Raw genomic sequence first — 17,624 nt, forward strand, 5'->3', positions numbered from 1 at the left:
GCACACATTCCTTTCCCTTTTCCAATCTCTACTGATTGGTTTCACAGTCCTTTAACCAAAAACTATCATGGGAACAACAGCTTCAAGAGGACTTTTGAAAGATAAACATTTCAAAATATGTTGCTTTTGCCTGTCGTTACCGACTGGACTTACGTATTTCAGAAGTCATGCTTGACACTGCAACCTGGGATGTCTTGTACATTACAAGACATTACTGGTTAGATTAGAAACTCATTTGTTGAAAATATTCATTTACTGAAAAGGAACACTCTGAAGATTAAGAAGAGGAAGGCCGACAATACCTCTGCCTGGTCCTGAAACAAGTTTACAACCTCTTCACAGGACCACAGTAGTCCACAGCAAGGGCGGGGCTAAACGGGCCTAACGAGGCCCAGGTGGGAAAGAGACTTCCTTGCCCTAGGAATACAACACAACGCTCCGAAATCTTTTTCATTTTTCATTCTTCCTGAAATTTCTTGCTTCATTTAAGGGGTGTGGGTTCGGTTGCTGTCACTTCCTTTCAGCAAGAAGAATCTACAAGTAAAGACAAAAAGATGCTTATCAGTGTTTATAAGAAGAAACCTTCTTTGCAAGGAGATTAGTAAATGTGCAGCAAGCCAAACCTCCAAAACACAAAGAAAAGTCAAGGCCAACAAGAAACCTGTTAACCTAACGTCACAATGACACATAGCCAATCTACCAACCACAGTCTTGATTAGAGACCTGGCATCTGGGGTTCATCCGTGCAGTAACTCCTGGGCTGGGCGATGCACTTTGCTGTGAACTGCAAATATGAAAGAACACAGAAGTGAAATCAGATATTCGATCTGGAGAAATGGCATCGGAATGAGGGGCCAGTTGTGAGACCATCGGGCATCGGCCATTAATAGGCTGATCCCTTAAGTCCTAACCCATCACAGGAACTGATAAAAGTGGGGGGAGGGGATGCCCCAGTCCAAAATGCGGAGGGGACACTGTCCCGCCTCTGCCCCATTCCATTGCCAGTGCTCTGTGGGTAAACTCATCTTTTGCCAAATTACCAAGATTATACAGATGCACGTTCAAACTCTGTGCACATTGAATCAAGGCGGATTGTTTTTCGAGGCAGTGTTATTGAAAGCCCAAGAAAATACCACAAAAGACTTTGCCACTTGAAAGTGGGACGTGCACAACTAATCTGAAGGTCTTCCGTCCTATTTCCTTGAAGGTATTCCTCATCCATGCCGAATCTTTGTCCTAGCTTTCTCCATATCGACTCACCTCGAAAAGTAGAAACGGCTCGCTCAGCAAGCAGGGTCATCGGTCATCTGTCGTTCCTCCTCCCCGCTTCCGGATCCTGTAAGGCTGGCAAGGATGCCTTCCCCTTCATCGTCAACCGTGTGGATTCCAGCCTCGTGAAGTCCCACCACAGAACTTGTCCCAAACTCTGCAAAAGTGAAACTTCTCCACCCAGACTGGATGGGCTTCATTTAATATGCCAATTCACTTCAAAGTCTTTCTTCTCATCACCTCACTCCATCCTCAAAGTACTGCTGTCTCTTTAGTAGAAATATTTGACAGTATGTGTGCATCCTACAAAATGATCTTTTTAACAGCCCTACCCTCTCTCTTTTCAGAACCTATCCCTGGCGTCTGTCTGTCATGCGCTCACTAAGCTGCTTCGCTTGCTCGGGTGCCATATTTTTAGCTTTGCAAGTTGACTGCACCGCTTGCAGGCTTCAACATTCTCATCACTTGCTTTCCAATTTGTACTCGCACTATCCCACAGTCCAAATTTTCTGTTTGAAACATTACTGCTTTTTATATCGGTCAGTTTAATTTTTAGCTTCATTTGATTTTACCGACTCAACTTTTAACATTCAAGTGTTTTCATATTCCTATTATTTATTTTTGCTTTGCAGCTTATTCACAAGACGGTTTATTTCTGATGAAGAAACAGATAGCAGATTTATTATTTTGGAATAATCAACCGAACAGTCAAGTAAATTAATAACACCCAGCGCTGAATCTTAGCCACTTTCCTTTTTTTTCCCCGACCGACAAATGACTGGTCGACCAACAGACCAACCAATGACCTGAACCAACTTATTTACTTAATTACATACACATACTTAAAAACTACTGCTTACACTTTTATACTGTTACAGCTTACCACTACTTACTTGATTACTGTCACTTCATTTTAGTTACATACATGTACACGGATTACTTTTACTTACTGACTGACCGATCAACACACCACAACCTTATTTACCTGGTACATTTTAACTATTATTTCACTAACTTTACATCACTGCGGTACATCCGATCTTACGATTACTGACTGACCACCAACCTGAACTCCTGACAGCTGACCGGTTCACTTAGTCTGCATATACATTTACGTTATTTTACCTACTTAGCCACACACTTACTCGTACTTGTCCACCAACCGACTGACTGACAAATTGATGACTGTGCATTTACTTCCATCCTTATTCTCAACGACACCAGTATATCTAGTTTCTTATACTAGCTTACGTCTACTCCCGTACAAGCAACTGACCAACCACATGACCAACTCGGTTACCATCAGCAACTTGCTTAAGCACCTTTTTACCTGTCTCTAATCACCAAACCTTCTGACTGAAAAAACAAATAGCATACTTCTTGACTGGATGCAATTCTCGGTCAAACCATCGCCTAATTACTTGAACTATTTAATCAATTAACTACAGACGGGTGTGTCGCGGCCTGTGCACTGACATCGTCGTTTAATTTTTATGATCTAATTTTTAAGATACTTCTTGGTGAATTGGTTAAAGCTTGTTTCCGAGATCTGATTTATGAGTGGTTTTACTTGACTTGGTATAAATAACCTCTCTGAAGCACACAGAAACGCACACTGACTCACATTCAAGCACGCTGCCAACTGCTTCGCAACGCTATATTCACCTACTGCAACTGCTGCTCTGCCTTTACCCACCTGATCTTTAGGTACGTTTCTACCCCTCGAATCCTAGAAATTGTCAACACTGAATAAAATGGTGATTACATGCTGTCAACACTGTCATTTGTCCTTCCTCCCAGCTCCTGGCTCCTGACAATGTCAGGGATGCTGTCCTCTCACATCGGCTCCTCAGCTGTCTCTTCATCTTCAAGAAGTCCAGCTTCAGATCCTGTACTGAGAAACACTGAAACACTTCTCAATGCAGGCAAGCTTGGGCCTCATTATTTTCGGTCAACTCAAGATTTTACAATCTTGTCCTTTACCTTCATTGTCTAGTGAACTGGTCAACTCCGCATCCGAGATGAACTCCAACTGCCAAAAGTTGCTTCCAAGCTGTGCATTGAAAGAAATGAATGTGAAATAAAATGAGGAGAAAAATTCAGCGTTACTTTTCTCTGAAGACGTTTTAACAGTTACTCAGACTGTCTGTATTGGAATTCCAAAGTTTAATTCCGTATTGGACTTGGCCACGGTTGTCATCATTTGCTTTTCATCATTTGCGTCCACTAGACAAGCAGAAGCAATCCTTATTTTCAGACATTTGTCGGTGCTCTTCAATAACAGACTAACCTCAAGAAACGTATGCGTGGGATGCTCAGCATGAGGGGTCGGCAGCCGTCTGTCGGACTTCCTCTGTGGCATCCCTGTTTCCGGTACCTGGGCTTCAGCAGCATCCTTAAACAAAGAAACAAGGGTTTACTGAGCCCATATTAAAGCTTGGAGTTGCTGGATGGCCGTCGTTGACTCTCCTGAGCCGACGCCCTTAGAGATGGATCTTTTCTTTAGTTCCACCAGGGTGTCCAGCCACCCTCCTCACCAGCCTCCCGAGGGAATCTGGTGGGGGCGCCAGTTTAGTCGCCGACGACCCGACCCTGAAACAGGTTGTACCGGACTACAGGTTACCAGTAGCAAGTCACCTGACTTGACCTGACAGGGATTTTTTAATACTTCTTAGTCTAAGCCTAACCTACCAGGATGGATTCAACTTGAAAACCAGTTGTGCTAAACAAAAATTGAAAAACAAAACAGATTGAAGTATAGTCTAAGCCTAGCTGACTACAGTGCCTAGCTACCTCTCCTACAAGTAAATTTAGCTGCAACTGCATGGTCACCCTTTCCTTGTCTGCAGTCCTCTGTCCCTCAGTGTTACAGGCCGCATCATTGAAGCACTTGATGGATCCATCTCAAAGCGCGATATGCAACTGAAGAGTGAGAGTATTTTTCTCACGCAAATCCACAAATGCTACACGGAATGCCGGGGAATGGAAGTAGACTTCTCACTAAATAGTTCTGCGATAATATTTCAGAAATGAATTTTGATTAGCCCCAGTGGCTACAAGCTCCTGCTCCTGAGACAATGGGGTTTTCACTTTTTGCCAATCTCTGCGATTGGACTTACAACGAATAGATGAACATTTATATCGCACACATTCCTTTACCTTTGCCAATCTCTACTGATTGGTTTCACAGTCCTTTAACCAAAAGCTATCATGGGAACAACAGCTTCAAGAGGACTTTTGAAAGATAAACATTTCAAAATATGTTGCTTTTGCCTGTCGTTACCGACTGGACTTACGTATTTCAGAAGTCATGCTTGACACTGCAACCTGGGATGTCTTGTACATTACAAGACATTACTGGTTAGATTAGAAACTCATTCGTTGAAAATATTCGTTTACTGAAAGGGAACACTCTGAAGATTAAGAAGAGGAAGGCCGACAATACCTCTGCCTGGTCCTGAAACAAGTTTACAACCTCTTCACAGGACCACAGTAGGACCACAGTAGTCCACAGCAAGGGCGGGGCTAAACGGGCCTAACGAGGCCCAGGTGGGAAAGAGACTTCCTTGCCCTAGGAATACAACACAACGCTCCGAAATCTTTTTATTTTTCATTCTTCCTGAAATTTCTTGCTTCATTTAAGGGGTGTGGGTTCGGTTGCTGTCACTTCCTTTCAGCAAGAAGAATCTACAAGTAAAGACAAAAAGATGCTTATCAGTGTTTATAAGAAGAAACCTTCTTTGCAAGGAGATTAGTAAATGTGCAGCAAGCCAAACCTCCAAAACACAAAGAAAAGTCAAGGCCAACAAGAAACCTGTTAACCTAACGTCACAATGACACATAGCCAATCTACCAACCACAGTCTTGATTAGAGACCTGGCATCTGGGGTTCATCCGTGCAGTAACTCCTGGGCTTGGCGATGCACTTTGCTGTGAATTGCAAATATGAAAGAACACAGAAGTGAAATCCGATATTCGATCTGGAGAAATGGCATCGGAATGAGGGGCCAGTTGTGAGACCATCGGGCATCGGCCATTAATAGGCTGATCCCTTAAGTCCTAACCCATCACAGGAACTGATAAAAGTGGGGGGAGGGGATGCCCCAGTCCAAAATGCGGAGGGGACACTGTCCCGCCTCTGCCCCATTCCATTGCCAGTGCTCTGTGGGTAAACTCATCTTTTGCCAAATTACCAAGATTATACAGATGCACGTTCAAACTCTGTGCACATTGAATCAAGGCGGATTGTTTTTCGAGGCAGTGTTATTGAAAGCCCAAGAAAATACCACAAAAGACTTTGCCACTTGAAAGTGGGACGTGCACAACTAATCTGAAGGTCTTCCGTCCTATTTCCTTGAAGGTATTCCTCATCCATGCCGAATCTTTGTCCTAGCTTTCTCCATATCGACTCACCTCGAAAAGTAGAAACGGCTCGCTCAGCAAGCAGGGTCATCGGTCATCTGTCGTTCCTCCTCCCCGCTTCCGGATCCTGTAAGGCTGGCAAGGATGCCTTCCCCTTCATCGTCAACCGTGTGGATTCCAGCCTCGTGAAGTCCCACCACAGAACTTGTCCCAAACTCTGCAAAAGTGAAACTTCTCCACCCAGACTGATGGGCTTCATTTAATATGCCAATTCACTTCAAAGTCTTTCTTCTCATCACCTCACTCCATCCTCAAAGTACTGCTGTCTCTTTAGTAGAAATATTTGACAGTATGTGTGCATCCTACAAAATGATCTTTTTAACAGCCCTACCCTCTCTCTTTTCAGAACCTATCCCTGGCGTCTGTCTGTCATGCGCTCACTAAGCTGCTTCGCTTGCTCGGGTGCCATATTTTTAGCTTTGCAAGTTGACTGCACCGCTTGCAGGCTTCAACATTCTCATCACTTGCTTTCCAATTTGTACTCGCACTATCCCACAGTCCAAATTTTCTGTTTGAAACATTACTGCTTTTTATATCGGTCAGTTTAATTTTTAGCTTCATTTGATTTTACCGACTCAACTTTTAACATTCAAGTGTTTTCATATTCCTATTATTTATTTTTGCTTTGCAGCTTATTCACAAGACGGTTTATTTCTGATGAAGAAACAGATAGCAGATTTATTATTTTGGAATAATCAACCGAACAGTCAAGTAAATTAATAACACCCAGCGCTGAATCTTAGCCACTTTCCTTTTTTTTCCCCGACCGACAACTGACTGGTCGACCAACAGACCAACCAATGACCTGAACCAACTTATTTACTTAATTACATACACATACTTAAAAACTACTGCTTACACTTTTATACTGTTACAGCTTACCACTACTTACTTGATTACTGTCACTTCATTTTAGTTACATACATGTACACGGATTACTTTTACTTACTGACTGACCGATCAACACACCACAACCTTATTTACCTGGTACATTTTAACTATTATTTCACTAACTTTACATCACTGCGGTACATCCGAACTTACGATTACTGACTGACCACCAACCTGAACTCCTGACACCTGACCGGTTCACTTAGTCTGCATATACATTTACGTTATTTTACCTACTTAGCCACACACTTACTCGTACTTGTCCACCAACCGACTGACTGACACATTGATGACCGTGCATTTACTTCCATCCTTATTCTCAACGACACCAGTATATCTAGTTTCTTATACTAGCTTACGTCTACTCCCGTACAAGCAACTGACCAACCACATGACCAACTCGGTTACCATCAGCAACTTGCTTAAGCACCTTTTTACCTGTCTCTAATCACCAAACCTTCTGACTGAAAAAACAAATAGCATACTTCTTGACTCGATGCAATTCTCAGTCAAACCATCGCCTAATTACTTGAACTATTTAATCAATTAACTACAGACGGGTGTGTCGCGGCCTGTGCACTGACATCGTCGTTTAATTTTTATGATCTAATTTTTAAGATACTTCTTGGTGAATTGGTTAAAGCTTGTTTCCGAGATCGGATTTATTAGTGGTTTTACTTGACTTGGTATAAATAACCTCTCTTAAGCACACACAAACGCACACTGACTCACATTCAAGCAAGCTGCCAACTGCTTCGCAACGCTATATTCACCTACTGCAACTGCTGCTCTGCCTTTACCCACCTGATCTTTCGGTACGTTTCTACCCCTCGAATCCTAGAAATTGTCAACACTGAATAAAATGGTGATTACATGCTGTCAACACTGTCATTTGTCCTTCCTCCCAGCTCCTGGCTCCTGACAATGTCAGGGATGCTGTCCTCTCACATCGGCTCCTCAGCTGTCTCTTCATCTTCAAGAAGTCCAGCTTCAGATCCTGTACTGAGAAAAATAAAACACTTCTCAATGCAGGCAAGCTTGGGCCTCATTATTTTCGGTCAACTCAAGATTTTACAATCTTGTCCTTTACCTTCATTGTCTAGTGAACTGGTCAACTCCGCATCCGAGATGAACTCCAACTGCCAAAAGTTGCTTCCAAGCTGTGCATTGAAAGAAATGAATGTGAAATAAAATGAGGAGAAAAATTCAGCGTTACTTTTCTCTGAAGACGTTTTAACAGTTTCTCAGACTGTCTGTATTGGAATTCCAAAGTTTAATTCCGTATTGGACTTGGCCACGGTTGTCATCATTTGCTTTTCATCATTTGCGTCCACTAGACAAGCAGAAGCAATCCTTATTTTCAGACATTTGTCGGTGCTCTTCAATAACAGACTAACCTCAAGAAACGTATGCGTGGGATGCTCAGCATGAGGGGTCGGCAGCCGTCTGTCGGACTTCCTCTGTGGCATCCCTGTTTCCGGTACCTGGGCTTCAGCAGCATCCTTAAACAAAGAAACAAGGAAAAGGTCAGTTTACTGAGCCCATAATAAAGCTTGGAGTTGCTGGATGGCCGTCGTTGACTCTCCTGAGCCGACGCCCTTAGAGATGGATTTTTTCTTTAGTTCCACCAGGGTGTCCAGCCACCCTCCTCACCAGCCTCCCGAGGGAATCTGGTGGGGGCGCCAGTTTAGTCGCCGATGACCCGACCCTGAAACAGGTTGTACCGGACTACAGGTTACCAGTAGCAAGTCTCCTGACTTGACCTGAAAGGGATTTTTTAATACTTCTCAGTCTAAGCCTAACCTACCAGGATGGATTCAACTTGAAATCCAGTTGTGCCACACAAAAATTGAAAAACAAAACAGATTGAAGTATAGTCTAAGCCTAGCTGACTACAGTGCCTAGCTACCTCTCCTACAAGTAAATTTAGCTGCAACTGCATGATCACCCTTTCCTTGTGTGCAGTCCTCTGTCCCTCAGTGTTACAGGCCGCATCATTGAAGCACTTGATGGATCCATCTCAAAGCGCGATATGCAACTGAAGAGTGAGAGTATTTTTCTCACGCAAATCCACAAAGGCTATACGGAATGCCGGGGAATGGAAGTAGACTTCTCACTAAATAGTTCTGCGATAATATTTCAGAAATGAATTTTGATTAGTCCCAGTGGCTACAAGCTCCTGCTCCTGAGACGATGGGGTTTTCACTTTTTGCCAATCTCTGCGATTGGACTTACAACGAATAGATGAACATTTATATCGCACACATTCCTTTCCCTTTTCCAATCTCTACTGATTGGTTTCACAGTCCTTTAACCAAAAACTATCATGGGAACAACAGCTTCAAGAGGACTTTTGAAAGATAAACATTTCAAAATATGTTGCTTTTGCCTGTCGTTACCGACTGGACTTACGTATTTCAGAAGTCATGCTTGACACTGCAACCTGGGATGTCTTGTACATTACAAGACATTACTGGTTAGATTAGAAACTCATTTGTTGAAAATATTCATTTACTGAAAAGGAACACTCTGAAGATTAAGAAGAGGAAGGCCGACAATACCTCTGCCTGGTCCTGAAACAAGTTTACAACCTCTTCACAGGACCACAGTAGTCCACAGCAAGGGCGGGGCTAAACGGGCCTAACGAGGCCCAGGTGGGAAAGAGACTTCCTTGCCCTAGGAATACAACACAACGCTCCGAAATCTTTTTATTTTTCATTCTTCCTGAAATTTCTTGCTTCATTTAAGGGGTGTGGGTTCGGTTGCTGTCACTTCCTTTCAGCAAGAAGAATCTACAAGTAAAGACAAAAAGATGCTTATCAGTGTTTATAAGAAGAAACCTTCTTTGCAAGGAGATTAGTAAATGTGCAGCAAGCCAAACCTCCAAAACACAAAGAAAAGTCAAGGCCAACAAGAAACCTGTTAACCTAACGTCACAATGACACATAGCCAATCTACCAACCACAGTCTTGATTAGAGACCTGGCATCTGGGGTTCATCCGTGCAGTAACTCCTGGGCTGGGCGATGCACTTTGCTGTGAACTGCAAATATGAAAGAACACAGAAGTGAAATCCGATATTCGATCTGGAGAAATGGCATCGGAATGAGGGGCCAGTTGTGAGACCATCGGGCATCGGCCATTAATAGGCTGATCCCTTAAGTCCTAACCCATCACAGGAACTGATAAAAGTGGGGGGAGGGGATGCCCCAGTCCAAAATGCGGAGGGGACACTGTCCCGCCTCTGCCCCATTCCATTGCCAGTGCTCTGTGGGTAAACTCATCTTTTGCCAAATTACCAAGATTATACAGATGCACGTTCAAACTCTGTGCACATTGAATCAAGGCGGATTGTTTTTCGAGGCAGTGTTATTGAAAGCCCAAGAAAATACCACAAAAGACTTTGCCACTTGAAAGTGGGACGTGCACAACTAATCTGAAGGTCTTCCGTCCTATTTCCTTGAAGGTATTCCTCATCCATGCCGAATCTTTGTCCTAGCTTTCTCCATATCGACTCACCTCGAAAAGTAGAAACGGCTCGCTCAGCAAGCAGGGTCATCGGTCATCTGTCGTTCCTCCTCCCCGCTTCCGGATCCTGTAAGGCTGGCAAGGATGCCTTCCCCTTCATCGTCAACCGTGTGGATTCCAGCCTCGTGAAGTCCCACCACAGAACTTGTCCCAAACTCTGCAAAAGTGAAACTTCTCCACCCAGACTGGATGGGCTTCATTTAATATGCCAATTCACTTCAAAGTCTTTCTTCTCATCACCTCACTCCATCCTCAAAGTACTGCTGTCTCTTTAGTAGAAATATTTGACAGTATGTGTGCATCCTACAAAATGATCTTTTTAACAGCCCTACCCTCTCTCTTTTCAGAACCTATCCCTGGCGTCTGTCTGTCATGCGCTCACTAAGCTGCTTCGCTTGCTCGGGTGCCATATTTTTAGCTTTGCAAGTTGACTGCACCGCTTGCAGGCTTCAACATTCTCATCACTTGCTTTCCAATTTGTACTCGCACTATCCCACAGTCCAAAATTTCTGTTTGAAACATTACTGCTTTTTATATCGGTGAGTTTAATTGTTAGCTTCATTTGATTTTACCGACTCAACTTTTAACATTCAAGTGTTTTCATATTCCTATTATTTATTTTTGCTTTGCAGCTTATTCACAAGACGGTTTATTTCTGATGAAGAAACAGATAGCAGATTTATTATTTTGGAATAATCAACCGAACAGTCAAGTAAATTAATAACACCCAGCGCTGAATCTTAGCCACTTTCCTTTTTTTTCCCCGACCGACAAATGACTGGTCGACCAACAGACCAACCAATGACCTGAACCAACTTATTTACTTAATTACATACACATACTTAAAAACTACTGCTTACACTTTTATACTGTTACAGCTTACCACTACTTACTTGATTACTGTCACTTCATTTTAGTTACATACATGTACACGGATTACTTTTACTTACTGACTGACCGATCAACACACCACAACCTTATTTACCTGGTACATTTTAACTATTATTTCACTAACTTTACATCACTGCGGTACATCCGAACTTACGATTACTGACTGACCACCAACCTGAACTCCTGACACCTGACCGGTTCACTTAGTCTGCATATACATTTACGTTATTTTACCTACTTAGCCACACACTTACTCGTACTTGTCCACCAACCGACTGACTGACACATTGATGACCGTGCATTTACTTCCATCCTTATTCTCAACGACACCAGTATATCTAGTTTCTTATACTAGCTTACGTCTACTCCCGTACAAGCAACTGACCAACCACATGACCAACTCGGTTACCATCAGCAACTTGCTTAAGCACCTTTTTACCTGTCTCTAATCACCAAACCTTCTGACTGAAAAAACAAATAGCATACTTCTTGACTCGATGCAATTCTCAGTCAAACCATCGCCTAATTACTTGAACTATTTAATCAATTAACTACAGACGGGTGTGTCGCGGCCTGTGCACTGACATCGTCGTTTAATTTTTATGATCTAATTTTTAAGATACTTCTTGGTGAATTGGTTAAAGCTTGTTTCCGAGATCGGATTTATTAGTGGTTTTACTTGACTTGGTATAAATAACCTCTCTTAAGCACACACAAACGCACACTGACTCACATTCAAGCAAGCTGCCAACTGCTTCGCAACGCTATATTCACCTACTGCAACTGCTGCTCTGCCTTTACCCACCTGATCTTTCGGTACGTTTCTACCCCTCGAATCCTAGAAATTGTCAACACTGAATAAAATGGTGATTACATGCTGTCAACACTGTCATTTGTCCTTCCTCCCAGCTCCTGGCTCCTGACAATGTCAGGGATGCTGTCCTCTCACATCGGCTCCTCAGCTGTCTCTTCATCTTCAAGAAGTCCAGCTTCAGATCCTGTACTGAGAAACACTAAAACACTTCTCAATGCAGGCAAGCTTGGGCCTCATTATTTTCGGTCAACTCAAGATTTTACAATCTTGTCCTTTACCTTCATTGTCTAGTGAACTGGTCAACTCCGCATCCGAGATGAACTCCAACTGCCAAAAGTTGCTTCCAAGCTGTGCATTGAAAGAAATGAATGTGAAATAAAATGAGGAGAAAAATTCAGCGTTACTTTTCTCTGAAGACGTTTTAACAGTTTCTCAGACTGTCTGTATTGGAATTCCAAAGTTTAATTCCGTATTGGACTTGGCCACGGTTGTCATCATTTGCTTTTCATCATTTGCGTCCACTAGACAAGCAGAAGCAATCCTTATTTTCAGACATTTGTCGGTGCTCTTCAATAACAGACTAACCTCAAGAAACGTATGCGTGGGATGCTCAGCATGAGGGGTCGGCAGCCGTCTGTCGGACTTCCTCTGTGGCATCCCTGTTTCCGGTACCTGGGCTTCAGCAGCATCCTTAAACAAAGAAACAAGGAAAAGGTCAGTTTACTGAGCCCATAATAAAGCTTGGAGTTGCTGGATGGCCGTCGTTGACTCTCCTGAGCCGACGCCCTTAGAGATGGATTTTTTCTTTAGTTCCACCAGGGTGTCCAGCCACCCTCCTCACCAGCCTCCCGAGGGAATCTGGTGGGGGCGCCAGTTTAGTCGCCGACGACCCGACCCTGAAACAGGTTGTACCGGACTACAGGTTACCAGTAGCAAGTCTCCTGACTTGACCTGACAGGGATTTTTTAATACTTCTCAGTCTAAGCCTAACCTACCAGGATGGATTCAACTTGAAATCCAGTTGTGCCACACAAAAATTGAAAAACAAAACAGACTGAAGTATAGTCTAAGCCTAGCTGACTACAGTGCCTAGCTACCTCTCCTACAAGTAAATTTAGCTGCAACTGCATGATCACCCTTTCCTTGTGTGCAGTCCTCTGTCCCTCAGTGTTACAGGCCGCATCATTGAAGCACTTGATGGATCCATCTCAAAGCGCGATATGCAACTGAAGAGTGAGAGTATTTTTCTCACGCAAATCCACAAAGGCTATACGGAATGCCGGGGAATGGAAGTAGACTTCTCACTAAATAGTTCTGCGATAATATTTCAGAAATGAATTTTGATTAGTCCCAGTGGCTACAAGCTCCTGCTCCTGAGACGATGGGGTTTTCACTTTTTGCCAATCTCTGCGATTGGACTTACAACGAATAGATGAACATTTATATCGCACACATTCCTTTCCCTTTTCCAATCTCTACTGATTGGTTTCACAGTCCTTTAACCAAAAACTATCATGGGAACAACAGCTTCAAGAGGACTTTTGAAAGATAAACATTTCAAAATATGTTGCTTTTGCCTGTCGTTACCGACTGGACTTACGTATTTCAGAAGTCATGCTTGACACTGCAACCTGGGATGTCTTGTACATTACAAGACATTACTGGTTAGATTAGAAACTCATTTGTTGAAAATATTCATTTACTGAAAAGGAACACTCTGAAGATTAAGAAGAGGAAGGCCGACAATACCTCTGCCTGGTCCTGAAACAAGTTTACAACCTCTTCACAGGACCACAGTAGTCCACAGCAAGGGCGGGGCTAAACGGGCCTAACGAGGCCCAGGTGGGAAAGAGACTTCCTTGCCCTAGGAATACAACACAACGCTCCGAAATCTTTTTATTTTTCATTCTTCCTGAAATTTCTTGCTTCATTTAAGGGGTGTGGGTTCGGTTGCTGTCACTTCCTTTCAGCAAGAAGAATCTACAAGTAAAGACAAAAAGATGCTTATCAGTGTTTATAAGAAGAAACCTTCTTTGCAAGGAGATTAGTAAATGTGCAGCAAGCCAAACCTCCAAAACACAAAGAAAAGTCAAGGCCAACAAGAAACCTGTTAACCTAACGTCACAATGACACATAGCCAATCTACCAACCACAGTCTTGATTAGAGACCTGGCATCTGGGGTTCATCCGTGCAGTAACTCCTGGGCTGGGCGATGCACTTTGCTGTGAACTGCAAATATGAAAGAACACAGAAGTGAAATCCGATATTCGATCTGGAGAAATGGCATCGGAATGAGGGGCCAGTTGTGAGACCATCGGGCATCGGCCATTAATAGGCTGATCCCTTAAGTCCTAACCCATCACAGGAACTGATAAAAGTGGGGGGAGGGGATGCCCCAGTCCAAAATGCGGAGGGGACACTGTCCCGCCTCTGCCCCATTCCATTGCCAGTGCTCTGTGGGTAAACTCATCTTTTGCCAAATTACCAAGATTATACAGATGCACGTTCAAACTCTGTGCACATTGAATCAAGGCGGATTGTTTTTCGAGGCAGTGTTATTGAAAGCCCAAGAAAATACCACAAAAGACTTTGCCACTTGAAAGTGGGACGTGCACAACTAATCTGAAGGTCTTCCGTCCTATTTCCTTGAAGGTATTCCTCATCCATGCCGAATCTTTGTCCTAGCTTTCTCCATATCGACTCACCTCGAAAAGTAGAAACGGCTCGCTCAGCAAGCAGGGTCATCGGTCATCTGTCGTTCCTCCTCCCCGCTTCCGGATCCTGTAAGGCTGGCAAGGATGCCTTCCCCTTCATCGTCAACCGTGTGGATTCCAGCCTCGTGAAGTCCCACCACAGAACTTGTCCCAAACTCTGCAAAAGTGAAACTTCTCCACCCAGACTGGATGGGCTTCATTTAATATGCCAATTCACTTCAAAGTCTTTCTTCTCATCACCTCACTCCATCCTCAAAGTACTGCTGTCTCTTTAGTAGAAATATTTGACAGTATGTGTGCATCCTACAAAATGATCTTTTTAACAGCCCTACCCTCTCTCTTTTCAGAACCTATCCCTGGCGTCTGTCTGTCATGCGCTCACTAAGCTGCTTCGCTTGCTCGGGTGCCATATTTTTAGCTTTGCAAGTTGACTGCACCGCTTGCAGGCTTCAACATTCTCATCACTTGCTTTCCAATTTGTACTCGCACTATCCCACAGTCCAAAATTTCTGTTTGAAACATTACTGCTTTTTATATCGGTGAGTTTAATTGTTAGCTTCATTTGATTTTACCGACTCAACTTTTAACATTCAAGTGTTTTCATATTCCTATTATTTATTTTTGCTTTGCAGCTTATTCACAAGACGGTTTATTTCTGATGAAGAAACAGATAGCAGATTTATTATTTTGGAATAATCAACCGAACAGTCAAGTAAATTAATAACACCCAGCGCTGAATCTTAGCCACTTTCCTTTTTTTTTCCCCGACCGACAAATGACTGGTCGACCAACAGACCAACCAATGACCTGAACCAACTTATTTACTTAATTACATACACATACTTAAAAACTACTGCTTACACTTTTATACTGTTACAGCTTACCACTACTTACTTGATTACTGTCACTTCATTTTAGTTACATACATGTACACGGATTACTTTTACTTACTGACTGACCGATCAACACACCACAACCTTATTTACCTGGTACATTTTAACTATTATTTCACTAACTTTACATCACTGCGGTACATCCGATCTTACGATTACTGACTGACCACCAACCTGAACTCCTGACAGCTGACCGGTTCACTTAGTCTGCATATACATTTACGTTATTTTACCTACTTAGCCACACACTTACTCGTACTTGTCCACCAACCGACTGACTGACACATTGATGACTGTGCATTTACTTCCATCCTTATTCTCAACGACACCAGTATATCTAGTTTCTCATATTAGCTTGCGTCTACTCCCGTACAAGCAACTGACCAACCACATGACCAACTCGGTTACCATCAGCAACTTGCTTAAGCACCTTTTTACCTGTCTCTAATCACCAAACCTTCAGACTGAAAAAACAAATAGCATACTTCTTGACTCGATGCAATTCTCAGTCAAACCATCGCCTAATTACTTGAACTATTTAATCAATTAACTACAGACGGGTGTGTCGCGGCCTGTGCACTGACATCGTCGTTTAATTTTTATGATCTAATTTTTAAGATACTTCTTGGTGAATTGGTTAAAGCTTGTTTCCGAGATCGGATTTATTAGTGGTTTTACTTGACTTGGTATAAATAACCTCTCTTAAGCACACACAAACGCACACTGACTCACATTCAAGCAAGCTGCCAACTGCTTCGCAACGCTATATTCACCTACTGCAACTGCTGCTCTGCCTTTACCCACCTGATCTTTCGGTACGTTTCTACCCCTCGAATCCCAGAAATTGTCAACACTGAATAAAATGGTGATTACATGCTGTCAACACTGTCATTTGTCCTTCCTCCCAGCTCCTGGCTCCTGACAATGTCAGGGATGCTGTCCTCTCACATCGGCTCCTCAGCTGTCTCTTCATCTTCAAGAAGTCCAGCTTCAGATCCTGTACTGAGAAACACTAAAACACTTCTCAATGCAGGCAAGCTTGGGCCTCATTATTTTCGGTCAACTCAAGATTTTACAATCTTGTCCTTTACCTTCATTGTCTAGTGAACTGGTCAACTCCGCATCCGAGATGAACTCCAACTGCCAAAAGTTGCTTCCAAGCTGTGCATTGAAAGAAATGAATGTGAAATAAAATGAGGAGAAAAATTCAGCGTTACTTTTCTCTGAAGACGTTTTAACAGTTTCTCAGACTGTCTGTATTGGAATTCCAAAGTTTAATTCCGTATTGGACTTGGCCACGGTTGTCATCATTTGCTTTTCCTCATTTGCGTCCACTAGACAAGCAGAAGCAATCCTTATTTTCAGACATTTGTCGGTGCTCTTCAATAACAGACTAACCTCAAGAAACGTATGCGTGGGATGCTCAGCATGAGGGGTCGGCAGCCGTCTGTCGGACTTCCTCTGTGGCATCCCTGTTTCCGGTACCTGGGCTTCAGCAGCATCCTTAAACAAAGAAACAAGGAAAAGGTCAGTTTACTGAGCCCATAATAAAGCTTGGAGTTGCTGGATGGCCGTCGTTGACTCTCCTGAGCCGACGCCCTTAGAGATGGATTTTTTCTTTAGTTCCACCAGGGTGTCCAGCCACCCTCCTCACCAGCCTCCCGAGGGAATCTGGTGGGGGCGCCAGTTTAGTCGCCGACGACCCGACCCTGAAACAGGTTGTACCGGACTACAGGTTACCAGTAGCAAGTCTCCTGACTTGACCTGACAGGGATTTTTTAATACTTCTCAGTCTAAGCCTAACCTACCAGGATGGATTCAACTTGAAATCCAGTTGTGCCACACAAAAATTGAAAAACAAAACAGATTGAAGTATAGTCTAAGCCTAGCTGACTACAGTGCCTAGCTACCTCTCCTACAAGTAAATTTAGCTGCAACTGCATGATCACCCTTTCCTTGTGTGCAGTCCTCTGTCCCTCAGTGTTACAGGCCGCATCATTGAAGCACTTGATGGATCCATCTCAAAGCGCGATATGCAACTGAAGAGTGAGAGTATTTTTCTCACGCAAATCCACAAAGGCTATACGGAATGCCGGGGAATGGAAGTAGACTTCTCACTAAATAGTTCTGCGATAATATTTCAGAAATGAATTTTGATTAGTCCCAGTGGCTACAAGCTCCTGCTCCTGAGACGATGGGGTT

At 43.2% G+C, this 17,624-nt stretch overlaps 1 long non-coding RNA gene across 1 annotated transcript; it reads right to left on the reverse strand.

Annotated features, from left to right (window-relative positions):
* Positions 1-1,268: 1,268 nt before the first annotated feature.
* Positions 1,269-3,673, reverse strand: LOC147800185 (uncharacterized). Its single transcript, XR_015424549.1, has 3 exons — positions 3,560-3,673; positions 3,253-3,322; positions 1,269-3,158 (listed from the first exon to the last, which is right to left on the reverse strand). It is a non-coding gene; the product is annotated as an uncharacterized LOC147800185 (long non-coding RNA).
* Between the last annotated feature and the right edge of the window lie 13,951 nt (positions 3,674-17,624).

This window comes from Acanthaster planci, linkage group LG02 (genome assembly GCF_054643075.1).
Source record: "Acanthaster planci isolate LZ-2023a linkage group LG02, COTS_SCS, whole genome shotgun sequence".
Lineage (NCBI taxonomy): Eukaryota > Metazoa > Echinodermata > Asteroidea > Valvatida > Acanthasteridae > Acanthaster > Acanthaster planci.